Source organism: Abramis brama (genome assembly GCF_963993115.1).
Source record: "Abramis brama genome assembly, chromosome: 25".
Lineage (NCBI taxonomy): Eukaryota > Metazoa > Chordata > Actinopteri > Cypriniformes > Leuciscidae > Abramis > Abramis brama.
The window spans coordinates 17,917,477-17,927,087 of NC_139987.1; positions in this window are offsets into that span (position 1 = coordinate 17,917,477).

Here is a 9,611-nt window from a genome sequence, read left to right on the forward strand (position 1 = left end):
TCCCTTCGGATTGGAATCTCACTTAAGATGGCGGAAAACCCTGTGAAGTCCACTTCGCAGTCCACAACGCACCTCTAGAGCGACGTTGTTGATTGTTTGAGCATGTGACTGCGCATTTCTCCTTGTTTTCTATTGTTATGCGCAGCATATTTCCCGTGTGCACAAACACAGCCACAGACAATGAATTGTTTGTTCAGTTAGCGAAGAAGAGCATGATGTATTTTGTATAAAGTTGTTTTTTTTTGTTATTAACTGTTTTGAGAACTGGAAATGCACAATTCATGCATACAAATCTGTATATATTAATAAATGAAGATTATTAAATTAGACCGATGCAAAAAACGAAATTCAGGCCCTGCATTTATTAAGACAAACCTAATAAAAACGAATGCAATCTATACACTGACTTGGCAGCTCTGTGAAATGTAATACAACAGTGCCACCTACTGTCTAAATGCATTAACATTAAAAGTGTGAGGTGAAACTTTTGCATAGACATAGGTAAATGGGTTTGTCAATTAGCCTGAAATAAAAAAAAATTAAAAAAAATTAAAAAAATCAGATCTTGTGCATCCTCACATTGGAGTCCCGAGTTCATGTACAAAGTTTGGTTTCGATACGTGACAGAGTTCCTGAGATATGGGCGACTTCCTGTTTGGCGACTACGCCGCTGATTTCGTTTGGCTGTGATGGGCAAACGCTTCCGAAAATCAAAAATCCTTCTAGTAACTTTTGTGAGGCTTGGTCCAAGGATCATGTACGTCCAGTTTCGTGAAGTTCGGACCAAATTTATGACCTGTGAAAATTTAGTTTAGCTTTCTGTTCAATCCAATATTGCGGACGAACGACATGGACTCGTGATGTCATCTTCGCGAGCAACTTACACCGGTACTGACCGGACGTTTTAAAGTTGGAACGGTGTCTCTGTCTCAAATGGCCTAGGTGTAGGAGCTGGCCAAAATTTTTCTCCCGGGAATAATAATAATAACTAGAAAAATGCATTTCCGGAGGAACTGCAAAGTGTGCTTGCTCGGGTGCAGTGCACTAACGTTAGCAGGTAGTGGATAGATGCGAGATGCGAGAAAAAATGCGAGATGCGAGAAAAAAGATGTCAAACTGTCTTTTATTTTTGAATTTAATTCCTCAATCAGCGCTGGACCGGCATTTTCTGTCTTCCGCTGAGCCCTGGCTGTAGACAGATCATATGTTTCACGCTGTCAATGCAGTGGTCTGCGTTGCGCTGATCTTATTCACACTATCGAGTGTAGGTGCAGCATTCTAACATTGAGTCATAATGAGCTGTTTGTGAAAAAAATTATCCACTTCCAAATTATGTAATTTTAATCATGAAATTGAAACATTAAAAAACAATTTGCTCTTTATGGTGTGCGAGTGATAGAGCGCGGCAGCAACGAACCAACTGGTCAGCTCGCAGCGTAAACATTGAATGCTCGGCCAAACAGCTGATCATAGCTGTACAGGGCGCCTTATTATTTCTCCATAAATATATCTAGTAGTAAAGCTAATGCAAGGGCTAGAAATCAATTAATCTTTTGCTGATACTTCCTTCCTGCTTTCAGCAAGCACACTTAATAATAATAATAATAATTAAAGCTGCAAGCAGCATTTATCGGGGTTCAAGCTATTAAGGCCTTTAAGGGTTTTTAAGCACAAAAGCATCAAAAGTTATCAAGTTTTATTTAGCAAGCATTTAACCACTGACATAATAGATGGAAAACACCATTTACAGCCAATATAGGCAATGTACCATAGGAAATATATGGTTTTAAAGCTTTTTAACAGTTATAGCGCCAACTATGGTCCGATCTCCATGAAATTTTGCATGCTTGTTAATGATGTTATGTCACATAAGTTCACCAATTTTTGTGAAGTTCTTGGTTTTTATTTAGGATTTATAAGCTTTTTAATGTATTTTGCCACGCCCCTTTTATAAATGACCCTATTACAGCCATCCAAATGCAAAAGTTCAACTTTTTTTTGATAATTATTGATCTAGAGAGTCCAGAGAATTGTCCTAGACTGGTTTGGTTCCGATTGGGCGAAAAACCTAGGACTAGTTCGCAAAAGTAGGTTTTTAACATATTTGTAAATATTTAATGAACGGTTTGATTGACAGCAATGGTTCTTGAGGCAATGTTGTTCAGCATGAGCAGATCTATCAAATGATATGCATTTTGTGACAATAAGTGTAACACCACGTGATTACAGAGCCGTAAAACTCGTTAGCGCCAACTAGTGGCCGATTTCTTTCAAAATTCTTACAGACCTCTAGGGCTATGAGTTGAACATGCCCATCGAGTTTCGTTCCGATCGGCCTCCGTTAACCTTGTCTAATAGGTGCTCAAACTTCATTGGTCGATGGCGGCCATGTTTTTTGAGATACACCAATGTCCTCATAGACATACATGACACCTTGGGCCAAGACACTGCATACCAATTTTCAAGTCAATCGGACTAACGGTCAGGTGGTTAAAGCCTGTTTTATGTTTTTTTCATGTTATAGCGCCACCATGTGGCCAATCGCCGCGATTTTTTTACTGTGACCTCAGATTGACCTCTTACACATGTGTACCGAGTTTGGTGAAGATACCTCATTTACTTCTGGAGTTATAGCCATTTTAGTAAAATAGGCCCCTCCCACAACGTACGTTTTTGCACCCCTTAGCGTCCGTGAATCGAAATTTCAACTTTTTTTCGATAATTATTGATATTCAGACTCCAGAGAACATTTCTGTACTGGTTTGGTTCCGATCGGGCGAAAAACCTGGGACTAGTTCGCAAAAGTAGGTTTTTGGCAAAATTCAAAATGGCGGAAAATCTATCATGGCGGAAATGAAATCGGAGATATACGTTTTGTTCGTCAGGCATCCAGCTTTCCAATGATATAAGACACTTGAGTCTACGACATACGGTCTAGGAGTTCTGAGCAGTTTCGCGCTTTTGGTCGCTGTAGCGCCACCTATGGGCCGATTTGGCTAAGTCCGTGTATCTGAGTAGCGAGCAATACTACTACCATTTGACCAAGTATCACGTCTCTAGGCCTTACGGTTTTGGCTGCACGATGCGTTTTAGGGAAGAATAATAATAATAATTAAAGCTGCAAGCAGCATTTATCGGGGTTCAAGCAATTAAGGCCTTTAAGGCCTTAAAGCACAAAAGCATCAAAAGTTATTAAGTTTTATTTAGCAAGCATGTAACCACTGACATAATAGATGGAAAAGACCATTTACAGCCAATACAGGCAATGTACCATAGGAAATATATGGTTTTCAAAGGTTTTTAACAGTTATAGCGCCACCTATCGTCCGATCTCCATAAAATTGTTTACTGTGACCTCAAATTGAACCCATACACATGTGTACTGAGTTTGGTGAAGATATCTCATTTACTTCTTGAGTTATAGCCATTTTAGTAAAATAGGCTCCTCCCACAACAATTTACCACATTCTAGTATTATTTACTATGATTCTAGCATGATTAACCATAGTTTATCATGATTTACCATGATATACTACATTCTAGTATGATTTACCATTGTTTACTGTGATTCTAGCATGGTTTACCATATTTTACCATGATTTATCATAGTTTACCATGATTTACCCTGTTCTAGCATAGTTTACCATGATTTACCATGTTCTAGCATGATTTACAATGATATACCATATTCTAACATGATTTACCATAGTTTATCATGATTTATCATGGTTTACCATGATTTACCCTGTTCTAGCATAGTTTACCATGATTTACCATATTCTAGCATGATGTACCATGATATACCACGTTCTAGAATGATGTATCAGGATTCTAGTATGATTTACCTTGATACACCACATTCTAGTATTATTTACTATGATGTACCATGTTTTAGCGTGATTTACCATGATTTACCACATTGCTAGCAATTATGTGAAGTATCAGTACAAATGAAGTGATAAACTCTGACAAAATATGATTGTGCTACAATAGTAATTGTTATACAAGTTATTTTTTAGTTTCTTATTGTTATATAAGTGACTTTTAGAGTATAATGAATGCAAAAGCATATGTGAGTAGACTTCATTAATAAGTAGAATGGCCAGCAGAGGGCAGTAGAAGACCACTTATTGGCTCACTTTCACTTTAAACTTCATGATTTTCACCATTTTTCTGTACTAAAGCAAACCAGTTTTTCCATTTTAACTCCAAAATGCATGTTTACACACACACACACACACACACAAAGACAAATGTTGTTGTTTTTTCAATGCTATTGGGATATGTCATTATGAAAATATATTTGAATGGTCTATAAACATTTCACAAAGTCTTTGTAAGCCATTAATCAGATTATTCAGAATTTATTCAGAAAGCTAAGACTACACACACATTATGTTGTAGATACAGATATCACAACATTGACAAACTGTCAATACTAATACTTTAACAGATGGATTTTGACTAAATGTAATTGTAAATGTTAAAATAGTGATTTTATAAAGTCTAAATATAAATTATAGAACAATATGACAAAATGACTATTTTAAACAGCAGGGGGCAGTAAAATACCACTTATTGGCTTAATATGCCATTATATTCATATCATTTTCACCTTTTTAACTGTTATAGAGGCAAATTTTGTCCGATCTGTCTGAAAATTTTCATGCATGTTCAGAGTGATATTTCACATGTTCTGACTTGTTTTTAAGAAGGTTTGAACATTCATTAAAGAGATATAGGCTTTCGGGGACACTTGGTAAAGGCCACATTTTGAAGTGAACCTATTATAGCTATCCAAATGAAGTAGTTCAACTTTTTCTGACAATTATTGTTCTAGTGAGTCCAGAGAATTGTATTGCACTAGTTTTAAACATTATGATATGAAAATGATATGATCAGAGATGGAAAAGACCATTTACAGCCAATACAGGCAGTTTACCATAGGAAATATATAGTTTTAAAGCTTTTAAACAATTATAGCGCCACCTATGGTCCGATCTCCATAGAATTTTGCATGCTTGTTAATGATGTTATGTCACATATTCCCACCAATTTTTGTGAAGTTCTGATTTTTCATTTATGATTTATAGGCTTTTAAGTGCATTTTGCCACACCCATTTTCTTTATGACCCTATTATAGCCATGCGCAAAATGCAAAATTTCAACTTTTTTTTTGATAATTATTGATCTAGAGAGTCCATAGAATTGTCCTACACTGGTCTGGTTCCGATCGGGCGAAAAACCAGGGACTAGTTCGCAAAAGTAGGTTTTTAACATATTCATGAATATTTAATGAACGGTTTGATTGACAGCAATGGTTCTAGAGGCAAAGTTGTTCATAATGAGCAGATCTATCAAATGATATGCATTTTGTGACGATAAGTGTAACACCACGTGATTACAGAGCCATAAAACTCGTTAGCGCCAACTAGTGGCCGATTTCTTTCAAAATTCTTACAGACCTCTAGGGCCATAAGTCGAACATGTCCATCGAGTTTCGTTCTGATCAGCCTCCGATAACCTTGTCTAATAGGTGCTCAAATTTCATTGGCCAATGGCGGCCATGTTTTTTGAGATACGCCAATGTCCTCATAGACATACATGGCACCTTGGACCAAGACACTGCATACCAATTTTCAAGTCAATCGGACTAACGGTCAGGTGGTTATAGCCTGTTTTATGTTTTTTTCATGTTATAGCGCCACCATGTGGCCAATCGCCGCGGTTTTTTTACTGTGACCTCATATTGACTTCTTACATATGTGTACCGAGTTTGGTAAAGATAACTCATTTACTTCTGGAGTTATAGCCATTTTAGTAAAATAGGCCCCTCCCACAACGTACGTTTTGGCGCCCCTTAGCAACCGTGAATCGAAATTTTAACTTTTTTTCGATAATTATTGATATTCAGACTCCAGAGAACATTTCTGCACTGGTTTGGTTCCGATCAGACAAAAAACCACGGACTAGTTCGCAAAAGTAGGTTTTTGACAAAATTCAAAATGACGGAAAAATTATCATACCGGAAATGAAATCGGAGATATACGTTTTGTTTGCCATGAGGTCTTGATTACATTGATATAAGACACTTGAGTCTACGACATACAGTCTAGGAGTTATGAGCAGTTTCGCGCTTTTGGTCGCTGTAGCGCCACCTATGGGCCGATTTGGCTAAGTCCGTGTATCTGAGTAGCGAGCAATACTACTACCATTTGACCAAGTATCACGTCTCTAGGCCTTACGGTTTTGGCTGCACGATGCGTTTTAGGGAAGAATAATAATAATAATAATTAAAGCTGCAAGCAGCATTTATCGGGGTTCAAGCTATTAAGGCCTTTAAGGGTTTTTAAGCACAAAAGCATCAAAAGTTATCAGGTTTTATTTAGCAAGCATGTAACCACTGACATAATAGATGGAAAAGACCATTTACAGCCAATACAGGCAATGTACCATAGGAAATATATGGTTTTAAAGCTTTTTAACAGTTATAGCGCCACCTATAGTCCGATCTCCATAAAATTTGGTATGCTTGTTAATGATGTTATGTCACATATGCTCACCAATTTTTGTGAGGTTCTGAGTTTTCATTTAGGATTTATAGGCTTTTTAGTGTATTTTGCTACGCCCATTTTATAAATGACCCTATTACAGCCATCCAAATGCAAAAGTTCAACTTTTTTTTGATAGTTTTTGATCTAGAGAGTCCAGAGAATTGTCCTAGACTGGTCTGGTTCCAATCGTGCAAAAAACCTAGGACTAGTTCGCAAAAGTAGGTTTTTAACATGTTTGCGAATATTTAATGAACGGTTTGATTGACAGCAATGGTCCTTGAGGCAAAGTTGTTCAGGATGAGGAGATCTATCAAATGATATGCATATTGTGTGGATATTTGTAACACCACGTGATTACAGAGCTGTAAAACTCGTTAGCGCCAACTAGTGGCCGATTTCTTTCAAAATTGTTACAGACCTCTATGGCCTTGAGTCGAACATGCCCATCGAGTTTCGTTCCGATCGGCCTCCGTTAACCTTGTCTAATAGGTGCTCAAACTTCATTGGCCGATGGCGGCCATGTTTTTCGAGATACGCCAATGTCCTCATACACATACATGGCACCTTGGACCAAGACACTGCATGCCAATTTTCAAGTCAATCGGACTAATGGTCAGGTGGTTATAGCCTGTTTTATGTTTTTTTCATGTTATAGCGCCACCATGTGGCCAATTGCCGCGGTTTTTTTACTGTGACCTCAGATTGACCTCTTACACATGTGTACCAAGTTTGGTGAAGATACCTCATTTATTTCTGGAGTTATAGCCATTTTAGTAAAATAGGCCCCTCCCACAACGTACGTTTTGGCGCCCCTTACCGTCCGTGAGTCGAAATTTCAACTTTTTTTCGATAGTTTTTGATAAACAGACTCTAGAGAACATTTCTGCACTGGTTTGGTTCCGATCGGGCGAAAAACCTAGGACTAGTTCGCAAAAGTATGTTTTTGACAAAATTCAAAATGGCGGAAAATCTATCATGGCGGAAATGAAATCGGAGATATACGTTTTGTTCGTCAGGCATCCAGCTTTCCAATGATATAACACACTTGAGTCTACGTCATACGGTCTAGTAGTTATGAGCAGTTTCGCGCTTTTGGTTGCTATAGCGCCACCTATGGGCCAATCGGGGTCATACTTTGATAGGTTCTCCCCAAATTGAGGACTACCATTTGGCCAAGTTTCAAGGTTCCAGCTCTTACGGTTTGGTCTGCACGATGCGTTTTAGGGGAAAATAATAATAATAATAATAATAATTAAAGCTGCAAGCAGCATTTATCGGGGTTCAAGCAGTTAAGGCCTTTAAGGCATTTAAGCACAAAAGCATCAAAAGTTATTAAGATTTATTTAGCAAGCATATAACCACTGACATAATAGATGGAAAAGACCATTTACAGCCAATACAGACAGTTTACCATGGGATATATATGGTTTTAAAGCTTTTTAACAGTTATAGCGCCACCTATGGTCAGATCTCCATAAAATTGTTTACTGTGACTTCAAATTGAACCCATACACATGTGTACTGAGTTTGGTGAAGATATCTCATTTTGAAGATATCTCATTTACTTCTTGAGTTATAGCCATTTTAGTAAAATAGGATCCTCCCACAACAATTTACCACATTCTAGTATTATTTACTGTGATTCTAGCATGATTTGCCATATTCTAGCATGATTTACCATGATATACTACATTCTAGTATGATTTAACATTGTTTACTGTGATTCTAGCATGGTTTACCATAGTTTATTATGATTTATCATAGTTTATCATGATTTATCATAGTTTACCATGATTTACCCTGTTCTAGCGTAGTTTACCATGATTTACCATGTTCTAGCATGATTTACCATGATATACCACATTCTAACATGATTTACCATAGTTTATCCTGATTTATCATGGCTTACCATGATTTACCCTGTTCTTGTCATGATCCTGGTTCTGTCCTTCTCTTTTTCTTTCCTTTGTCTCCCTCTGCTGGCTGTTTTACGTCTCACTACCTCCTCTCTCACACATTTACGCACACACTCATTAACGCATCACCTCATCTCTATCAGCTGGTTCTCATTCACATCCCTCTTACACACCTGTTCTCAATCTTTCTCTTTTGTCTTCGCTATATCTAGCTTTCTCTTTCTTGTTTGTGTTGTCGGATTATTGTTTGACTGTGATGCACGTCGATTGTTATAGCTCTGAAAAGAAACCTAAGTCCTGTCCTGTCCAGTCCTGTCGGGTCCTGCTGTTAACTGTGCAACTGTTATCATTTGCTGTGAGTTACCTATTCTGTGCTGTACCCAGTGTTCTCCATGGAGAATAGCAGAGGGTTCCACTGCTCACCTGCTTCCCAGTCCTCGCTGCCCAGGAGTGGCCAGATCGACAGTATCCTCAGTTTCTTCATTCAATGAGTTGATCTACAGCATCCTCTGTTTATTCATATTCTGAGAGAAGCAACGAACTAAGTCTTTGTTTCATTGTCTGAGAAGTGACTTTCTGTTATCAGCCTGCACGGCGTTATCTTGTTTCAATTAAAAGAGAACATTACCTGCTTTTCGTCTCTGGACCTCTCTCTGTTTTATCACAGTTCTAGCATAGTTTACCATGATTTACCATGTTCTAGCATGATGTACCATGATATGCCATGTTCTAGAATGATGTACCAGGATTGTAGTGTGATTTACCTTGATACACCACATTCTAGTATTATTTATTATGATTTACCATGTTTTAAGTGTGATTTACCATGATTTACCACATTGCTAGCAATTATGTGAAGTATCAGTAAAAATGAAGTGATAAACTCTGACAAAATATGTTTGTGCTACAATAGTAATTGTTATATAAGTGATTTTTTGTGTTTTATTGTTATATAAGTGATTTTTAGTGTCTAATGAATGCAAAAGCATATGTGAGTAGACTTCATTAATGAGTAGAATGGCCAGCAGAGGGCAGTAGAAGACCACATATTGGCTCACTTTCACTTTAAACTTCTTGATTTTCACCATTTTTCTGCACTAAAGCAAACCAGTTTTTCCATTTTAACTCCATAATGCATGTT